Source organism: Lissotriton vulgaris, chromosome 10 (genome assembly GCF_964263255.1).
Source record: "Lissotriton vulgaris chromosome 10, aLisVul1.2, whole genome shotgun sequence".
Lineage (NCBI taxonomy): Eukaryota > Metazoa > Chordata > Amphibia > Caudata > Salamandridae > Lissotriton > Lissotriton vulgaris.
The window spans coordinates 831,109,348-831,131,900 of NC_141698.1; positions in this window are offsets into that span (position 1 = coordinate 831,109,348).

Genomic DNA, 22,553 nt, shown 5'->3' on the forward strand with positions numbered 1-22,553 from the left:
AGGGATTGGAAGCTTGTTATGTCCCTGATGCTTAAGATCAGGAGGCCAACCAACTTACCTTTGTAGTCACTCTGGGTTCTGGGGTCAAGTGATGCAGGTCCAGTCCTTCTTACCCAGGCAGAAGAGCAGCAGGCCAGCAGGTCAGCACAACAAAGCAGAGTTCAGCAAAGCAGCTGTCCAACAGAGTGGCACTCCGTCAGCAGCACAACAATCCTTATCCGTAGTAGACTATCTACAGATCGAGATGTGTACTGTCTTGGTGGTGTCTGATGTCCAGTACTTATACCCAGTGGTGCCTTTGAAGTGGGGGAGACTTATAATAGTAATAATAATCCACATTTGTAAAGTGCGTACAATAACCCTTAAGGGTCTCTAGGCGCTGGGGGCCGCCAGGAAGATTAAGCAAGCTATTGCCCAGAGTCACATGGTGCTGGGCTACCCTGCCACCGATGATCGAACCGTGATCCCCAGATTCCAGCGTCAGTCACCCTGGCCGCGGCGCCTCACCTCTCCCTTTGAATTGGGCAGATGTCCTGCCTTATCAGCCTTAGCTCCTGACTAACTACGGGGAGTATGCAGGGCTTTGTGTGTAGTCAGGCCACAGCCTTCTCAGGTGTAAGTGAGTCTGGGTCCAACTCCACCCTCCAATTCTGTCAGGATAGCCCACTCTGTCACACCGAAACTCCCACTGTGTGTGGCTGTCTAGGTGGAATACATAAAGCCCAACTGCTAACGGCACCCAGCCGCGTGATCAGAGACAGACTGCAAGCACCAAATGGCTAAAGCATGAAAATGCCAACTTTCTAAAAGTGGCATTTTCAGAATTGCAATTTTACAATCCGACTTCACCATAAGTTTGGATTTTAAATTGTGATCCCAGAGACACAAGACTTGAAGGGTTTATCGCTTCCCAATTGGAAATTACACTTAGAAAATGTAATACGGTAATTCCAATGCTATTCCATGGGAGAGCTAGGCCTTGCAGTAGTGAAAAACGACTTTGAGTGTTTTTTACTACCAGGACATATAAAACTTAAAAGTACATGTCCTGCGTTGTAAATACATTGTAGCCTGTCCTCTGGGTTGACCAGTGCCTACCTCAAGGGTGACTTGTATCTATAAAAAACGAAGGCTTGGGCCTGGCAAAAAAGCTTTCTTTTGTCAGGTCAAACTGGCAGTGTAAACTACACACACTGGCTCTGCAATGGCAGGCCACCTGAGACACGGTTAGAGGGGCTACCTAAGTGGGTGGTATAATCAGTGTTGCAGGCCCACTAGTAGCATCTAATTTACAGGCCTTGGCATATGTAGTGTACTTTACTAGGGGCTTATATGTAAATTAAATGTAACACTTGGGGATGAGCCAATATTGCTATGTTTAGGGGAGAGAGCACAAGCACATTAACACTCATTAGCAGTGGGATAGTGCACAGAGTCCTAATGCAAGCAAAACGAGGTATGAAAAGTGGACAGGAAGGAAAACTGTTAGGAGGAGAACACGCTAAAACTGTCAGGTCTAACATGTGTGCCCCCTAACTGAAAGTGAAGAAAGATACCCAACCTCTTGAGAGTTTTCTTCACTAAGGCAGAAAAACCTGGAGGGACATTAGCATTGGTGTGGTCTGGCCCCAGAAATTGTTCCACCTTAATGTCCATTCCTTGTAGGGAGATGGACTACCTCAAAAGTTTGGGATTTACACCCTTCATCAGCATGAGCCATCTGAAGGGTCTGTGGTCTATGTGAATGAGGAGGCGAGTCCTAAACAGGTATGGTTTCAACTTCTTCAGTGCCAAGACCATAGTAAAAGTTTCTCTCTCAATCACACTCCACCTATGTTCCAGTGGAAGTACTGCTAATGAAGGCTACCGGTTGGTCTAGGCCCTTTTCATTCAACTTTGCTAAGACTGGAGTGTCCATCTGCACAATTAATTCTTTGGAGAAACCAGGAGCCTTGAGTACAGGTGTTGTACACCTGGCCTTCCAGAGGGTAACAAAGGCTTTCTGACAGGCCTCTGTCCTGATGACCAATATATGCTGCTTCTTCACTATCAGCTCTGTTAAAGGGGCGACAATGGCACCATATCCCTTGACAAATTTTCTGTAGTATCCTGTGAGGCCTAGGATGGCATTCACCTCTGTTTGCGTTTTTGTTGGCTGCCAGGCTAAGATGGTCTCAATCATGGCTTTTAGGGGCTGCCCCTTGCCTCCAGGAGGCCCAAATACACCACATAGCCCTGCCCTATCTGGCACTTACTGGCCTTGATAGTCAGTCCTGCCTGCCTGCTTCAGGGTCTGAAACGCCACCTGGAGGTGGTGCAGGTGTTCCTCCCATCTGGAGCTAAAGACAGTGATGCCATCCAGGTAGATGGAACAGAAGGCCAACTTCTATGCTAAGGCCCTGTTAACCAAACTCTGGAAGGTAGCAGGGACATTCTTCAAGCAAAAAGGCATCACCTGAAATTGGAATTTGCCCTCTAGGGTTGGAAATGGAAGTTTGTCCACTCAGTCAGAGTGATCTGCCAGTACCCTGATTTTAAATCAAAAGTACTGAGGAACTTGTCATCGCTTAGCTTGTCAATGAGCTTATCAGCTCAGGGGGTGGGGTGGGGAGTCCTGATTTATGTCAGTAACTTTCTACTACAACAAGAGATCTTCTGTGTGGCCCAACCAAGATCCCTAACAAAAGCTTGTGGGGTTGAGTTTTTTTTTACTCAGACTTTTGTCATGAGACAGTGGTTCGACTGTGACAACTTTGTGAACATTTCCCTGCTATTTTAAAGCTTGCAGCAACAGTCTCACTAATGGAACCTGGTACATTATCCATATTTTCGGATCAACTCACAATTGCTGAGGCCAGACCAATTAAGAAGATCTGAACTAAGCAAATAACTACTTTTAAAAATAATGAAGAGATGGGGCAAATACTTTCCTTTTGGGTCATAGAACCTTTATGAATGATATCCAGACAATTCTCAATGATAAGGACGGGCAGGTCCATGATCAATCTCTCACCACAAAGAAGTCTGTAGGTTTTATCAGGCGGATGGGATTGCCTCTATAGACCTTACCATTCAATTTATCAGTAAGCATTAAAATCACGAGCTGACTGGGCTACAGTAGTCTAGTATGGAAGAGCCAATCTCTCGAATTTGAAACTGCAGTAAGGTAACTAGTTTTATGCAGCCTTTCTACACGTCCTCGCAACTCTTCTTTACCATTTTTTCAGTTCTTTTGAATTTCTCAGACATGTGCCTGAACCTTGGTCATAGACCAACATTGTTATCTTTCCAAAGAAGGGGAAAGGCACCATGTTGTGTGGGTCATATCAACAGATCTCATTGATCAACGTTGATTCAAAAATCTACTTTCAGATTTTGCCCCATAAATGATCTTCTGCTATCTCTGGTCAGGTTGATGAGAACCAACATGGGTTTATACTGGGATGAGACACCACCACCCATGTTTTTTTAAAATCTTTTAAAGCGAGATACAATAGTCACAATATGTACAATACTGGTCATGGATCTACAAATCAACATATAAATGTGCATTGTACATTACACTGACAAATATGGCATATCAAGAAGACAGAAATAAAACAAACAAACAACAGAACTGAAAAATTCTCAGCGCAGGTTCGAGTTGAAATAGATCCTAAAACATTACATTGCAATTGGCCAGCTATCATCGCAATCGTTGTTAGGGGAGAGACATATCAATCTGTAAATTCGGGATAAAGCAGCAAGTAGGAGAGAAGCAGTAGTCAGATAATTTTTGACTGGGAGGTAAGGCGAAGCCAGGATGCATAGACGTCACTAGTGGTGTCACAATACATCTTGATTCATCTTGGAAACCAGCATAGGGGTAACATACATTCTATGTAAAACTTAAAATGTAGTAGCTTGTGCTTATAATTATTAGAGACATATCTGGTCTGTTTGCAACACTAGGTCCACATTTTGTCTGTCAGTGGATATGCCAAATCTCCCTCCCAAGCCGTCCGTGCCCACCCATCCTTGGTCGGAGTGTCTGCGCAAGATTGAACAATCTAGAGACTAAATGTGTCTTGTCAGGTGTTGTAATTAATGTAATGAGGGGCTGCAGTTTAGGGAACTCTGACGCCAATGGACTTAGGGATGAATCTAATGAAGCTCTGGAACACCCTCCCCATTTCCATCAGAAGTTTTCCTTCTTTAACGTCCTTCAAGAAGGCCCTTCAGACCTGGCTATTCAATGAATAGTGCTCTAGCTTGCTTCAGGACTGTTAGCACCAAGACACCGCTTGATATTCGTGCGCTAACACGAATGTCATTTGAGAAGTCATCAGTGATGTCATGACCATGGCATGAGTGATCCAATATGTGAGGTCAAAAGCCGAGCATTGCGGGAGAACGAGTTATAGTTAGCTCAGCTAACTATAACTGCTGAATTTCTCTGATTTTGTATGAGTGGAATGCCAGCCTAAATATAACGTCCCTGTAACCTTTGGTTTTTTCAGTGATTGTATATATATATATATTACTTAGGTGATGGTGCGCTAAATAAATCACCCTTTAAAAGAAACTCCTGAAGTGAGTCATATAGCTTGTTGGTGAAAAATGTGTGCAAGGGCATGGTTCTGCTATGAACTTTGGCAACGACCACAATTGCACTGTAAGTGTAACTAATTGTTGATTCATTTTAACAGCAACGGTGTCGCCATCTGACTTTGCCACGTTCTTTATTAATCCAAGAATTATAAGGGGATTCAATGAGCCGATACAAGACATTCACCTGATGTGCTGTGAGAGGTGCATGTTGGGAACTGCAGTGTGCCGATGCAACTGCAGTGATTGTTGTGATGTCAGCTCGGCCCACCTGGATTGCCACCAATGGCGGAACGACTAGTAGAATTTTAAAGCGGACTGGCTGATAGGACTCTGTTGCAGCAGGCATTTAAAGAAGGCACTATGTCCGAAACGAGTCATGCCATGCTAAAATAAATTACTCACCTGATATCCCCGGTTGTATGCAGTATAGGAATCTTTGTTGGCATAATTTGCGCACTAGCCCCGAGCGCGCTGTACGTGATCCGCCTTGTCAAGTGGCCAGAATCAGTCAGTCAGTCAGAATACTTTATTTCGATAATTCAATATCATAAAAAGACGGGGCCAGAGTCATTAAGGGCAGCTTCTGCACATACTATGTTTCCGAGTGATTGGGAGAACTCTGGTCCACCGCATCCACGCACAGCAAGGCACCGTTGCTCACAGCAGTTTGTGACTACATGGAGGAGCTGGGATCACTGAATCTGCAGTTCCAGGGCATGTTAAAAATGGATACATGTGGTTGAGGCGTCTTGGGGACCCAGGAAAGAAATTCATTTTAACAGCAATGGTGTTGCCATCTGACTTTACCACTTTCTTTATTGAATGAACATTACAAAGTAGGCAGATTTGCTATATTCGATCTGCACATCACAAATTGTCTCTTGCCTATACACAAGCAATACCATATATCTATATATGTTAACTATTGAGTGCAGCCTTGATGTAAAATGCTTATCCACCTTAAGCATTAACCATAGACAATCTGCCCACCAAAGGCGTTACAGAGTGTCACATCCATAGAAAACAAAAACACCAGCGCACATCATATCCAGTCACTATAATCTCTGTGCATTCAGCACCATTCTTCAATGTAAGTTTTTGCACAGACACTCCTTTTCAGTCCATTGGAGTCTTGTAGTGTAGACAAGTTTAAGATTTTGTTTCTTTTAAAATAAAGTGCTTCACAGCCGACGCTCGTTTCGCCCCCTGCGGGCTTCCTCAAGGCAGATTTCCAATATGATCAGCACTGTGTCTACCAACATTTGTAAGATTCAATAACCCTTAAAGTGTTCTCCACCCAACCGGAGCCATGATAAGTTCCATCACAAACGCAAGAGTTCCTTCGCTCTATTCTTTCCGCAACCTTGGTTGCGGAAAGAATAGAGCAAAGGAACTCTGGCGTTTGTGATGGAACTTATCATGGCTCCGGTTAAACACTAAAGGAAGTCAACTGCCACTCTTGTTTATGTTTGGAAAGATAGAAATGCACGTTGGGTGGAAAACACTTTAAGGGTTATTGAATCTTACAAGTGTTGGTAGACACAGTGCTGATCATATTGCAAATATGCCTTGAGGAAGCCTGCAGGGGGCGAAATGCGCATCAACTGTGAAGCACTTTATTTTAAAAGAAATAAAATCTTAAACTTGTCTACACTACGAGACTCAATTGGACTGAAAAGGAGTGTCTGTACAAAAACTTACATTGAAGAATGGTGCTGAATGCACAGGGATTATAGTGAATGGATATGATGTGCGCTGGTGTTTTTGTTTTCTATGTTCTTTATTATTCCAGGTCTCATATGGGTATTCAATGAGCTGATACGAGACATTCACCTGACGTGCTGTGAGAGGTGCATGTTGGGAAATGCAGTCTGCCGATGCAACTGCAGTGCTTGTTGTGATGTCAGCTCGGCCCACCTGGATTGCCACCAATGGCTGAACTACTTGTAGAATTTTAAAGGAGACTGGATGATAGGACTCTGTTGCAGCAGGCATTTGAAGAAGGCACTATGTTAAAAACGCGTCAAGCCATGCTAAAATAAATTACTCACCTGATATCCCCCGCTGTGTCCCTCCGGCTCTTTGCAGTGCAGGAATCTTTGCTGGTATATATATATATATATATATATATATATATATATATGTGTGTGTGTGTATTCCTCCTAAATGAATATTACCTACCTGCGGTCGCCAGTAGGTAGTTATGGTTAGGACCTACTTTCCATAGGAAATCCCAACATTCTATTTTGAATAACTTTGGAGCCGGTGGACGAATCTTCGTGAATTTCACCAAGAAAATGGCCTGCTCGGTTCAGCTCCTTCCCCGAAAGTCTGGGGGTGATTCTTCAAGCGGGGGCCGAGAAGAAAGGGGGGTCCCATAACATGATTTCCCCATGCAATTTTCCATGGGGACCTTTAGCCAGAGCTACAGCCCGAACGGCTGAACGGAATTACACAAAAGTTGGCAGAGAGGTAGAGCTCTGTTCGCAGATTGTGCTTTTTGTTAAATGGTGTAAATCCATTCAGTAGTTTCTGAGAAAATTGCAAGTAAAATCATAGCGATATCTAGAGAAGGAGTTCAGCACGCGTACGTAAATCTGTTCAATTACGAGCGCGAGCTGTATGTCTACACTCGAAACCTGGAAGTGTTGGCGGCCATCTTGTGCCTCGCTAGAACCGAGTCACAAGAAAACAGTAAAGCAAAGTTGAGAAATAAGGGAAGGGGGTAGGCTAGAAACATTCTGATGCTCTAGGGTTGCTCAGGGGATGGTACATGGATGTTTAGGCTCTATTTTTAATTTTTATTTTTTTAAAGGAAAATCGAGGTGTACGCGTTTGGAAAGACGTACAATTACGAGCAAGAGCTGCATGCTAATTGGTTGTCAAAACTCCAAAATAGAAAATGTTGGCAGCCATCTTGTTTGTCGCGAGAGCCGAGTCACAAGAAAACAGTAAAATAAAGTTGAGATATAAGGAAAGGGGGCAGGGTAGAAACATTCTGACCCTATAGTCTTGGTCAGGGGGGTGGTACATGGATCTTTAGGCTCAATTTTTCTTTAAAAAAAATAAAAAATGGCGGGGTACTCGTGCAGTACTTGTACGCGGTGAAAAAGGTGAAAAAAAACTAGTAGTCCGTTTTGTTTATTAGGTCCCGGGGGATTATTACGGGGGTAATTTTTAGAGCTATATTTCTATGACAGTATGTAAAAATTTCCATTTTATTTTTGCTGCATCAGTTGTACTGTCTAAGCATGCGCAGCCTTGTTTGCATGTGCACTTTTTTTTCTTTTTCTTCAATTTCGCCAAGCAAACCTTTCCTGATTTTAGGTATTAAATTTGCCGCTTTTTTTCCCGGGTCATGTGTGTTATCCGGTGCTATACTTTTGTAATATATTAATAAACATATTGTATGTATATTTATTTGAAATGTAGTGTTGAGGCGCCAAACGTTGATTACATACTCCGTCCAACCGCCATTTTAGTAGTTTTCCTTCATTATTTTTATTATACCTGTTACTTTAATTTTACCCTGTGTATATTTTCTCTGTGATCGATGAGATTTAGTGCCACAGATACCACGGTGTTTGTCCTTGGCCTCTGATCTTATGAGAGTTGGTCACACGTATACCTATAAACTAATTTGAAGGACGTAAGGCACAGGCATTACAACACGTGTTGGTCAACAAAAAAACATTGTTAAGATTATGCATTTATCATGTGTGGTAAATGCATACTAGTTGTAAAAGCATATGTGGAAAAGCGATATGCGTGTTAATGGTTTTGTAGTGACGATCAGGTCTGCTTATGAACCGGGTTTGGGCGTGGTGGAGTCTATGGTCCCAGGCGGAGGTGGACTCATACAATATAGAGGTAATATAGGATTTTTAAAACTTACAAAAAAATTATTCCATGATTATCCTAGATTAAGTCTTCTGTTAGTATGTTCATTAAATACATGATTATATATTTTTTAAAACAATTAAAAAGAATCCGCGTCTTTTTTGTACGGGGCGCCGTACATGACCTCACATGGAGGCTTTGATGCGACGCGTAACCTCGAAGCGTATTCGTAGCGTATGCTGAGAATGATTAGCAGTACAAGCTATGGTGTAATCTCTCACTGTCAAATCAGAGCACAGGGCGCGCTATGAGAATGGTTAGAAGTGGTCAGTCATTGGAGATCCAATTCAGGTGTGTGGCTTATCCACAGTATAATAACGTTATTTTTTAACCTGGTTAAGTTTGAGGTTTGCATGAAATACTATGCTAATAGCAGATATGGATGTTTTGGCAGCGCTTATGTCCATGAAGCTTGGTTATTACCATTTACATATAGGTGTCTGAGGGAGGGAAAAGAAGTCTATGTGAATGGCGAGGATTGCACAATAGTACCAAATCACTCCTTAATTTGTAGACACATACAATTGCATGGCTCTTGTATACAAGATGCACCTGATTTGGACAGAGTTTTGAAAGGTAGTCCGACACCTGCTATCATAACAACAGACTGTTTACTGGAAACAGGAGTTATTTACTTTGAAATAATAGAGATTGTTGTTCAATGTTAGCAGGCATCGCTTACATGCTTACGGTAACTGAGCATGTGGTTTGATTAAAAAAAAGTTGTGTTAACTCCTCTGCATGGGAAGCTGGATGTTTCCATCTGGCGGTCGATTTCGATCTTAAAAGCAGAGTCAACCAAATGAGTCGTATAAGAGCGCTATTGTCTCAAAAAGAGGTCGCTCTTATATCTGGTACAGAAACATTTGACCTTTATGTAGCAAACACCCGCACAGAAGTTATTAAATACACACGTGCTCTTGAATTTTGGGGAGTTAATTTAGAGTAAGTTTAATGTGTCCTTAACTACAGGGTTACCTTACTTTTTTAAAGTTAGAAGTAGTGGCCTTGTGACTTCTGTAGCAAGTATATTTGGTGTCTTTTGGGGATTTTTTTAATCAATTTTTTCCAGCATCTTTGGTGGATTGCGCTTAATACTCGCATTAGTTGCCGGTGTGCTTTTATTAATTTGTTTACATAAATATGGATGCACATCCTGCAGCAGACGATAATATGTCTCGCCTGTTGCCGCTTCGCAACCGAATGCTTAGTTACTATGGAGCACTGCCTCTTGCAATTTTGAGTGCAGCTTATGGATTATCGTTTAGATTCTCCTTTTTCACATGCGTTCAACCTGTGTTCCATTGCCTGAGCTGCGATTTGGACTGGGCCCTGGATTTGTGTCTCTGCAGTACGGTGTCTCCCAACGCGGATTATGACCAGTTGATGAGCCCCTTAGTGGTTCATGACTTGCTCTGTTCTGGAGGCGAGATTATGGCTTTAGCAGCGACACATGGAATAATGGGACGTTGGAATGTTTTTGCAGCGGCGCTTGAGTTCTTGGCACGCAGTTACATTGAAGATGACCCAAGTTTTCCTCCGAACGTGATAGAGGCTCCGGTGGTTGAGGAACATGTATGTTCATTTCCACTATTGAATTGGATGGCTGAAATGTTTTCAGATGAGATCAATGACTTCCTGTTGGAGGCTGTTGCTACATACTGTGCTTACACGCTGTTGGATTAAGACTCTTTGATTTTTCTACGTATTCTTTATTATTTAGTTACTGCTTTCTATCAAGGAGCGAATAACTTTTTTTGGGAAATGTGAACTTGACTCTGCTTTTTAGGATTGGACTCAGCATTCCTAATTCGCCCACGTTTATATCACGTGCTTTGATCAAGAAAGCGTGCCGTGGGGCTGAGCGCTGCACTCACACCCTGTTAAGTTAGTATGGGTTTATTAGAAGCTTACACGCTATTTTTGCTTTCCTGCTCTGCTTTGCACATGACACGTACTTGTGATATTGTTTAGAGAAGGCTGAGTATTTTGCTTTATATGAGAATAATTTGGTATGCTAGATTTGTAAACTGCCTCGCTAGTTTTGTGTGTATAGTGAGAGCACGGAACATCAAGGTCATCAAGGTCGCCTGTTATTCAGAATAATCCTCGTACGTTCGAGCCATAATACATATGGAGCTGTGGCCACCTCTGATACTTGCGCGTTTCATAATCCATTGTGGAGGCAAAGTTACACACAGTTGCAGAACATTTGTATCCTGATAGTTTATGATCCAATACTGCTGAGTACCAGAGGTATGGGTCTGCCCATGTAATCCTATGAGACCTTCTGTAGTTATAAAAGGTATAAACTAATCTGCTAGGTAGGGAGGGTGAAATGTAGATATATTTTAAATTTGTTTACCTTTAGCATTATAGGACGCTTTTCCCGTTTGTATTTCATAGAATAGTAACAATGCTGACAACCTTGTTTCTGATAATATGTTGGGTTGTATTTTCTAAGGTACGATTGATGAGATTATGGCGTGAGAAATAAACATTTAAAAGTTGCACGCGTCTTTATTTACATCTTGTTTTTGACTGGTGTAAGAGTATTTTGAAAGAGTGTTTTTGTTATCCACTTTACTTCATGTAATCTAAGTCGCATGTTCTGGATTGACTGGTCATTGGTGTTTTTGCTCTAGGGCGAAGAACCAATGAGTCACTGATTGCTAGTTTGGTAGGGGGTTTGTGTAGTAAGGAGGGTTTTGGTACACCGTAATTGATTGAGGTCCTAAGTCTTTATGCACAGTTCTGTGTATGAGCAGAATTCCTGGAACAGTAGTTACAACAAAAAGGCTCGATAAAGGGCTTGCACTTTGAATATGAATATAAAATAGAAGAATAGTTGATAATCACAGCTAAGGAATGCTGCAATTAGATGTGTGTATCTGTGGATGATGTGTAGATTGAGTGGATTCAGTGATGTCATTTGAGATGTCATCAGTGATGTCATGAGTGATGTCACTGACCATGTCATGAGTGATGTAATATGTGACGTCATCAGCAGTGCATTGCGGGCGCGCAAGTTATAGTTAGCTGAACTAACTATAACGTGGGAATTTTCAATGGTTTCGTATGAGAGATATGTCCAGCTAACTATAACATGGGTGAAACCTATGGTTTTTTCAGTGAATATATATATATATTCTTCTAGCTCCCAAGTACACCAGGACAGCACTCACGAAAAACTTTTCAACTAAAGTTTATTTGGGTTTCTTTAGCACAAAAATACATATATTTATATATATTACCTACTGGCGGTCACCAGCAGGTAGTTATGGTTAGGACCTAATTACCATAGGAAAATGGCAACATTCTATTCCCAATAACTTTGGCGCCGATTGGCAAATGTTCGCGAAATTCTCAAAACTAATTCTTTGTTGAGATCAGCTCCTATGTTGAAAGTTTGGGGGTGATTCGTCAAGAGGGGGGCAAGAAAAAAGTGGGGTCCCAAAACGTGTTTTTTCAATGTTAATTTACCGTAGGAAACTTTAAACAAGGCTACAGTTCGAATGGGTGAACAGAATTACCCCAAATTTGGCAGGGAGAAGGGTCTTCATCTAGAAAGCCCACTTTTGTTTATTTGGTGTAGATCCGTTAAGTAGTTTTTGAGAAATATCGAAATTTACAAATATCGATATTTGGGAATTCTGCCATCTGATTGGCCGAGGCGTTACGAGCACAAGCTTGCTGCTGATTGGCTGTGAGCGGTGCGAGCGGTTGCAACTAGGAAGTATTGGCTGCTATTTTGTGATTCTGTTGAAGCGAGTAAGGGGAAAAAAGGGAGAAAAAATTGGGAGAGAGGAGGGTAGGAGCGCTGTGAGGTTTGTAGGGTGAATAGGGTGTGTTCTGTAGCATTTAGGAGGAAGTGTGAAGTGAAGTATTTACCCCTACTGGTGTGAAAGTGCTGTTATGCCTACTGTGAGATGGTGCTGCGGTGAGGTGCCAGTACACTTTGGGCTGAAACCGTGCGCTTAAACTGTGAGCATACTGGCAGAATCGAAGTATTTATCCTTACCGGTGTGAAAGTGCTGTTTTGTGTAGAGTGAGATGGTGCAGAGGTGAGGTACCGCTAAAATCGGGGATGAAACAGTGCACCCAAACTGTGAGCTGAGTGCTCTAAGCTGATGTGCTCTGGGGTGGCGTACCATACTGACCAAAGTGAAGTATTTACCCCTACCGGTGTGAAAGTGCTGTTTTGCCCACTGTGTGATGGTCAGAGGTGTGGTCCCGGTACACTCGGGGTTGAAAGAGTGTGTCTAAGCTGTGAGTTGAGTGCTCTGTATTATACTGGCAGAAGTAAAGTGTTTACCCTTACCAGTGTGAAAGTGGTGTTTTGTCTAGAGTGAGATGGTGCAGAGGTGAGGTACCGCTAAACTCAGGGATGAAACCGTGCGTCTAAACTGTGAGCTGAGTGCTGCAAAGTGATGTGCTCTGGGCACTGTAGCATAGTGGGCGCTGTTGCATATCTGTACAGGTGGTGTTAGTATGCGTTTAGAGTATAGCGGAAGTGGGAAGCAAAGTACTTAGTGTGAAGACTCGGGATGAAACTGTAAGTGTAAGTCATGAGTTTATTGCTGTAAAGTGATGTGCTGTGGGCGCTGTAGGATACTGTCCACTGTACCATACCTGTGTAAGTAGTGTTAGCGTGCGTTTATTCTATACAGGGAGTGGGAAATAAACTACTCATCCCTATTGGTCTGAAGAGTCGAATGTAGTGTTTTAGGAAGCAGGAATTAAGGAATAATTGTGAAGAATATAATGTAGAATGTTGCAATGCCAGAGAAGGAAAATAGTAAAATGAGTTGTGTCTAAGATAGCGGTTGTGTGTAATAAACGGATGGAGTTTTAAAATTATATAGAAAGTGTTTTTATTTAAGTGTCATAAGTGGACCCACTGGTGCAAGAGCTAGGGAATCCACCTGATGCACAATTCTGCGGTATTCAAACGTAAGCTCCGGCATCAGTTGCATGGGAAATAAACAAAAGCTATTACACTTGAATGACTCGACATTCTATAAGGAAAATAAAGCTAGGATATGATTACCACATGTACTATTTAAGAAAAGAAAGAAATAAAAAAGAAATTGCAAAATTTAGTCATCAAACTTTTTAGATACCTTGGCAGAAAATTATCAACAGTAGAATAGTTAGCAATCTGTTGTACAGTAGATTCAATGTGGTGCATGTCAGAATTGGTACTTGTTCTACCCATATTGGAACTTTGAGGATTAATTCAAACATTTTGTTTCTGAGAAGCACATTCGGTACCTTTGTAGTCAAACCGTACATTATTGTCTTCAGCTGTTTTAAAAAAACATTCTTGTGTAGAGAGCTAGGGCGGTGAGCTGAGACAAACTCCAACCGCTTCTGTTGTAGTCAAATCGAAGCTTCTGCATCAATGAATTGCACATTATATGTTACAGTTCTATGTGAGCTACAGAATAGCTATTAGACATGAATAAATTAATTGTATAATGAAAATAAAGGTAGTTTACGATTACCACCCTGTGCCAACCAGTTTCTAAAAAAGAGTCGTCTTTTTACATTTTTATTGTGAGGTTCTGAGCAGAGGCTGACTTTGAGTAAAATTGTGTGAAAGGGCTTTGTGAATAACAGGCAAATAGAGAGGCGTGTGCAGAAAGTGGTTTCTAAATGGGTGTTGCGTTTAGGTTGAGTTTTTTTAAGTAAATAGTGTATTTGCATAGGCCATACATCACCGATTCCTGGTTAGAGTGGAGACGTAAGGGCAATAATGAAGATAGAGTTCAGATGTCTGAGTATACTTAGAAAGTTAATATAGCAAAGTAGTAGGATTGAAGTGTATTATAAAAAAATTAAAGTCAAAAGTCAAAAAGAAGGAAAAAATCCATTCAAGAATAATATGAGTTTCTTACAAGTCTTGGAGATTCCAGTCCAGAAGTTCTTCAGTGGCTTGAGATGCGTAATGTTCCAAGAGGCTATTGTTGTCATCGTGTGAGAAAAGCGAAGCGATCCAATTCATATCCTCGAAGAGACAGTAATGTTCGTCGAATGTTGGAGTGGTAATTTGAATGGGCAGGCAATCTGCAATGTTGTGAAAGGTCGCACGTTGCAGGAGATCTTTCGCGGCTGCGCAGGAATCCCATTCCGCTGCAATTCCTTTTTACATTGCATTCGCCATTGCTCCCCTGCCAGAACAATCACGTTCATGGTTTTCAAGATACTTCATTACCTGCTGGATATCGGGAGCGATTGTTGAGATGTTGGCAAGGCATACATCCATTCACCAGTTGAATGGGCAAGTTTTGCAATCAAGCGATGGTTGTACACATATTGCATAAGTGTAGATAAATGTTATGTTGTAGCTAGCTCCGATAATACATAGAGGGAGGTAGCCAAAAAGTTTTTCCGTTTTTTTACAGTATTGATGTAGCTTGGCGTAGAGGCGTATTCCGTCGGACATAGTTGTTACCATAGAGAGCACAGCCATTTCTAGAAGCAGAATTAGTAGTAGGATGGCCGGAAAGAGGACGAGAATTATGGGCACTGTTCCTGTTATTCCAGAGATGATCGAATGAATGTTAGAATGTAGTCTGGTATTAAAAGAAGAACAGTTTGAAAGCGTGTTAGAAGGCTGTAGGAGATCGTGTTAAAAAAGTGTGCCAGACCTTGAGTGTGACATGTGTTGAAAATTGTATAACAATTCACAAAGTGTAATTGGCGGTTTGTATTTAAAAGAGAGTGCATTTTATTTGAAGTTTGTGGTATCTGCAGTCGGTAAATTTATTTTGCAGACGTGAGGGAGACCTCTGTTCTAAACAAAGGTGATTTTAGTTTGGTTTGTTTCTTGAAATGTGTTTTCAAACTAGGAATTGAAGGCCAAGTTGAAGTTTGGGAGGGTGGGAATAGATATTGAAACAGGTATGCCAGCTCACATTCCATAGGAGTGCATGTTATTGAGGAGCAGATAACTGTTGTTAGAAAGCTGTGTGAATGTTGGTGTGATTGTGGGAGTTGGCATCCTTTAAAGAAAGGAAGCAAGATTGGGGGCTATAAGTTTAGACGCACCGTGTAGTTGGACATTCTTGGATAGCAATGAATGACTGCCATTGTGGTTGCACTATTTACCTATGAGAAAAACTTCTGTGTGCTCTTTAAGACAGCGATATGTAAATGGGATAAACCACTGCTCGTGAATAAACGCTCTACCTTATATAATGACATTCAACATGACAAACAACATGTGCTTATAGCAGACACAATGACACTGCATACTGTGGGAACCATGGCTAGCCATGTATACAAACTAAACATGACATGGCACCTCTGCCTCACAATGCAGAATGCGGGGAGAGATGGGGGTAAAGTATGTGCGAAGGTGGCAAGTAATTCTCAATTATAAAAGTATACAACGCAAAGTGTTGAGGGGATGTGCCGGACCGACTTGAGTATGCAGAGCACAGACATGTACATGTCAACATACACTGATGGTCTATTGAGTGATGTGAACAGTGGACGCAACCATAATAGTACGGTCAGTAGGGAAGATTACAGAATGGTAGCGGGTACGTGCCTTCCCTCTAAATGTTAAGGGAAGTGGGCTGGCTCAGCATACGCATGGCTAGCGTAGGGGTATGAATAAAAGGCACGTTTCTCTGGGTGTGGTTCTCTTCCGGATTGGTGAAAGTGTCTGCCAGGTCTGCGCAGCTTACACCGCCACGAGGCTGATGCTGTGAGCGAAGGTGGGTGCGTGAATTATGCTCTCAGCCTGCTGGTACTCAGAAACCGTCATGGCCACTGTGACGCATATATGCCCTACAGTTCACCTTTCGACAACACTGTATGTAAAAGAGGGCCCACCAGGTGCTGGTGGAAGCTCCTGGGCTGAGGTCTGCGAGCTCGGAAGGCTCCTGAGAGTAAAGCTGGCTACCGCGACACAGGCACACAGCGCCCAGCCCGAGGCCCAGCACCGTGGAGTGCTCTGTATACCACTAACACAATAGTCCGACAGGTACCAACAGTGGAACAGTGTTTTTGATACCATAGATGGCGATGCTAGAACTGTATCTGAGAGTGAAGATTAAGGTACTCCCTTCGACCAGCTGCAACCAACTCTGGGTCCCAACAGTGGAACAGTGTCTTGATCCCACAATGGACGATGTAAGAACTGCATCTGAGAGTGGAGATGAAGGTATTCCCTTCGACCAGCTGCAACGAACTCTGGGTCCCAACAGTGGAACAGTGTCTTGATCCCATAATGGATGATGTTAGAACTACATCTCAGAGTGGAGATCAAGGTACTCCCGTTGACCAGGTGGAATCAACTCTAGGTTCCAACAGTTGAACGGTGTCTTGATTCCAGAATGGAAGATGTCTGATATTACATTCTGCTTGATTTTTACAGAACTCCTTCCGTTGAGGTGGATTGGACTCTGTATTTCTGTAGTTAACTGCTGCACATGATTATTAGGCATGGTTCATTGCAGTTGCTGGAGTTTACAGCGGTACAGCATGTCCGAACAGTGAAACGAGGTCTTAATTCTATTATTGAAAATGTCAAAAGTTAAAGTGTGTGATGATTTTTGTGTATAGCTTCTGATGAGGCGCAATCAACTCTAGGTACCAACAGTGGAATGGTGTCTTGATACCTCAATCGACGATGTTAGAAGTGGATCTGAGAGTGGAGATGAAGGTACTTTCTTAGAGTAGGTGTAAGAAACTCTAGGTCCCAACAGTGGCACAGTGTCTTGATCACACAATGGACGATGTCCGATATTTCCTGTTGCTGGTTTTTCACAGAACTCCCTCTGTTGAGCTGCATCAGATTCTGTGCTTCTGTAGTTAAGTGCTGCAAATGGTTATTGGGCTTAGTTGACTGGTATCGCTGGAATACACTGCAATAGAGCAGGTCCAAACAGTGAAATGTGGTCTTAATTATATGATTGAGGTTGTTAGAAGTTACAGTTTGTGATGATTTCTGTGTACCCCCTCCGATGAGGTGCAAGCAACTCTAGGTTCCAACAGTGGAATGGTGTCTTGATCCCACAATGGATGATGTTAGAACTGTATCTGAGAGTGGAGATAGAGGTATTCCCTTCTACCAGCTGCAACCAACTCTAGGTTCCAAAAGTAGAACAGTTTGTTGATTCCACAATGGACGATGTTAGAACTGTATTTGAGAGTGGAGATGAAGGTACTCTCTTCGATCAGGTGCATCCAACTCTTGGTCTAAACTGTGGAACGGTGTCTTGATCCCACAATGGATGATGTCCGATATTACCTGCTGCTTGCTTTTCTCAGAAGTTTGTGTGTTAAGGTGCATCACAGTCTGTGGTCCTATAGGTAACTGCTGCACATGATTATTGGGCTTGGTTGACACTAGTCAGTGGCGTATACTGTGGTACAGCAGGTGCGAACAGTGAAATGTGGTCTTGATTCTATGATTGAGGATGTCATAAGTTAAAGTCTGTGATGATTTCTGTGTACCCCCTCTGATCAGGTTCAATCAACTCAGTGCTTTCGAATCCAACGGTATGTGGCTCTGAGTTGTGAATGACCAATGGATTTGGTCTAGACTGTGGTTCGCAGGGTTCACAATTTAGATTGTGTGGTGATTATTTAATTACAGAATCCAGTAGTTAAGTAATCAGAACATCTATTGAAACATACACAATATTGTTTTAGTATACTTGCTTCAAGAAGTTTTTTTATATCAGTTACAGGTTTAGTAAATGACCAAATTCATCTTGCAAATCCAAAGGAACAGTAAATAGTGTAGAATGTGGAGAGATGAAATCCCAATTCGAATTATTTTAATTTATTCATTGTAGAGTTCTCTATAATGTGTGTTGTTTTATTTGGTAAAGAGGGAGTGAGAAAAATAATTGATGGTTGTGTGTGTGAGTATTGCCTTTAATTAACAATGCAGACTTTAGTGTTCACAATTCAGATTGAGTTGCTATTGTAGATGATGCAGTCCTGTAAGAGAAGAGATTGCTGTAGTGTGGTCTGTTTGCACCACTTATACCCCATCATTGCGGGCTCTGCACACTTTTTTTTGCTTCGTGTATTGCAAACCGTAGAGCTCAAGTTAATGCCACATGGGTGTGGGCCTTTGCTGAATGCTCTCTCTGGCCTATACAGCAGACTTCAGTGTTCACATTTGACATTGAGTCGGTTTTATAGATGATACAGTCCTGTAGGAAAAGACATTGCTCCAGTGCGCTCTCTCTGCACCACTCATATGCATCATTGCAGGATCTGCACATGTGTTTTTTTCTACGAGCATTGCAAACTGTAGAGCTCAAGTGAATGCCAGGTGGCTGTGTGCTCTTGCTGACTGCTCTCTCTGGCCTACACTGCAGACAGCAGTGTTCACAATTCAGATGGAGTGGCTGTTGTAGATGAGGTAGTTCTGTAGGAAAAGACATTGCTCCAGTGTGCCCTGTCTGCACCACTCATACGCATCATTGTAGGCTCTGCACAGAATTTTTTTGCTTCATGTATTGCAAACTGTTACGTTCAAGTCAATGCCATGTGGCTGTGGGCTCTTGCTGAACACTCCCTCTGGCCTACACTGCAGACAGCAGTGTTCACAATTCAGATGGAGTCAGTATTGTAGATGATGCAGTCCTGTAGGAAAAGACATTGCTCCAGTGCGCTCTGTCTGCACCACTCATATGCCTCATTGCTGGCTCTGCACATGTTTTTTTGCTTCATGTATGGCAAACTGTAGAGCTCAAGTGAATGCCTGGTAGTTGTGGGCTCTGGCTGATCGTTCTCTCTGGCCTACACTGCAGACAGCAGTGTTCACAATTGATATTGAGTCGCTATTGTAGATGAAGTAGTCGTGTAGGAAAAGATATTCCTCCAGTGCGTACTGTCTGCACCACTCATATGTATCATTTCAGGCTGTGCACATGTTTTGTCTGCCTTGCGTATTGCAAACGGTAGAGCTTAAGTCAATGCCACATGGCTGTGGGCCCTTCTTGAACGCTCTCTCTGGCCTAAACTGCAGACTTCAGTGTTCACATTTGACATTGATTCAGTATTATAGATGATGCAGTCCTGTAGGAAAAGACATTGCTCCAGTGCGCTCTGTCTGCACCACTCATATGCATCATTGCAGAATCTGCACACGTTTTTTTTCTTCGTGTATTGCAAACTGTAGAGCTCAAGTGAAGGCCATGTTGCTGTGGGCCCTTGCTGACCGCTCACTCTGGCCTACACTGCAGACAGCAGTGTTCACAATTGAGATTGAGTCGCTATTGTAGATGAGGTAGTCCTGTAGGGAAAGACATTGCTCCACTGTGTACTGTCTGCACCATGCATATGTAACATTGGAGGCTTTGCACATGCTTTTTTGTTGCTTCGCTGATGACAAACTGTAAGTAGGTGATGTCACCTTACGTACCTGTGGGTCCTTGCTGACTGCTCTCTGTGGCCTACACTGCAGACAGCAGTGCTCATAATTCAGATTGAGTCGCTATTGCAGATGATGCAGTGTTGATGGCAACAGATATTGCTCATAGTACGGCCTATCTACAGCACGAATTATCGGTGGCTGTGCACATGCTGAATGCTTTTGATGTGGTTATGTGAGTGCACTAGAACTGATGGAGCGTTTATGATATAATCGTTTTGTGTATTATTTCAGATCTATTGATTGTGTGTCAGTATACCACAAGTTGTTGTTCTTTTATGATGGAATTATTTCTGTATTATTTCACTTCTCCTGTCCCTACCTTACTGCAGCATAAATTATTGATTCTTTTAATATTGAATCTCTGTGTGTGATCCAATGATTACAGATGTAGTTGATGCTAGCAGCAACCATTCCCTGAAGGCAGGTATACACTTACCGCACACACATCCAGCACAGACGTCACCTAATATGTCACCATGGTAATAAAAAGGAGTCAAGCGTACGTGCCCGTATCCACTTCCACTATCTTTCTGTGTCTGTGTGTCCATTATCTATGCATGATACTGTCTCTGGGCCGTACTATATTACGTTGTACATTACGTTGTGTTGTGGACAGCGTATGCAACCATGTTACCTGTGGTATTGGAGAACATTTTGGTAATGTAACTTTTAAGTGCATGGCTATCGTAGGTGGAAGGCTACTTTACAGAGGATGACCATTGATGAAAAAGATGTCATCAGTGATGTCGCTGACCATGTCATGAGTGATGTAATATGTGATGTCATCAGCAGTGCATTGCAGGCGCGCAAGTTATAGTTAGCTCAACTAACTATAACAGGCAAATTTCTCAGGTTTTATTTGAGTCAAATGTCCATCTAACTATAACGCCCCTGAAACCTATGTTTTTTTCATTGAATTTTTAAGGTTTTTTTAAATGCTAATTCCTATAATTCCTAACTATAACGTCTGTAAAACCTATGCTTATTTCGGGGAATATATATATATATATATATATATATATATATATATATATATATATATATATATATATATATATATGTATATATATGACCGACTGGCGGTCGCCAGTAGGTAGTTATAGTTAGGACCTAGTTTCCATAGGAAATCCACAACATTCTATTTAGAATAACTTTGGCGTTGGTGGACGAATCTTCGTGAGTTTCTCCAAGAAAATGGCCTGCTCGGTTCCGCTCCTTCCCTGGAAGTTCGGGGGTGATTTGTCAAGTGGGGGCTGGGAAAAAAGGGGGGTCCCAAAACGTGTTTTCCCCATGCAATTTTCCATAGGGACCTTTAGCCAGGGATACAGCCCGAACGGCTGAACAAAATTACATCAAATTTGGCAGAGAGGTAGAGTTCGGATCGCAGATTGTGCTTTTTGTTAAATGGTGTAAATCCGTTCAGTAGTTTCTGAGAAAATTTAAAGTAAAATCATAGCGATATCTAGAGACAGAGTTCTACACACGTACGGAGATCCATTTAATTAAGAGTGTGAGCTGCATGCTGATTGGCTGTCAACTGTCTGTCAACACTCCAAACCAGGAAGTGTTGGCAGCCATCTTGTGCCTCGGTAAAACCGAATCACAAGAAAACTGGGAAACAAAGGTGAAAACAAAGAAAAGGGGACACGGTATAAACACCCTAACCCCCTAGGCCTGCTCAGGGGGTCCCGCAAATGCGCCCCTGGCACGTTTGCAGAGGGGGAAATAATTCCCCTTGAATACTGGGGGTCCCTGGGGGCCAAGTAGCAAACCAGGAACCTCCAATATGCGCTAGGGGCTGCCTTGCAGAGACGTGTAAAGAGGCCACGCCCCTTTTACACCTCTCTGCAATGCAGCCCTCTGGTGCATACTGGAGGTTCCTGGTGGGCTAGTTGGCCCCCAGGGACCCTCAGTATTCAAAGGGAATTAGTTCCCCCTCTGCAAACGCACCAGGGGGCTGCCTTGCAGTGACCTGTAAGAGGATATGCCCCTTTTTACACCTCGCTGAAATTCCCCCGGTATAGTTAGTTCAGCTAACTATGACTCGCGCGCCAGCAATGCACTGCTGATGACGTCTCATATTACATCACTCATGAAATGGTCAGTGACATCACTCATGACATCACTGATGACATCTCAAATGACATCACTGATGACATCACGGATGACATCATCCTTGTGAAAGAGTGGCAGACCTCCTCTCACCCTAATATAACCTTTGATACACACATTTAAAAACAGAACCTAAACTTTTTTTTAAAATGGAGATACCAATACCAGTTAGAACAACCTATTCAGTAATTCCAAAATCTATATACACATCTACTCATTCACAAATAGTTCTATATAGTCACTCGACATGTACTCACTCATCATATGTACTCATACACCTATACATCCTGTTACACACCTACACATATACATAGAGTTATTCACACATATACTCATACATGCAAATAAACGACAAACATCCTTTTACTTGCATATACAGCTCTACACACACCACTACACTTATTTCTACAGAAACATACATATACATAATCTCTTAAACAATTAGTTATAGAAACACATACGTATGTATAGCGAAAAAACTCTAGAAAATTTTGGGCCCTTATTAACCACACCAACTCTAGTACATCGAGGTTTGGATCAT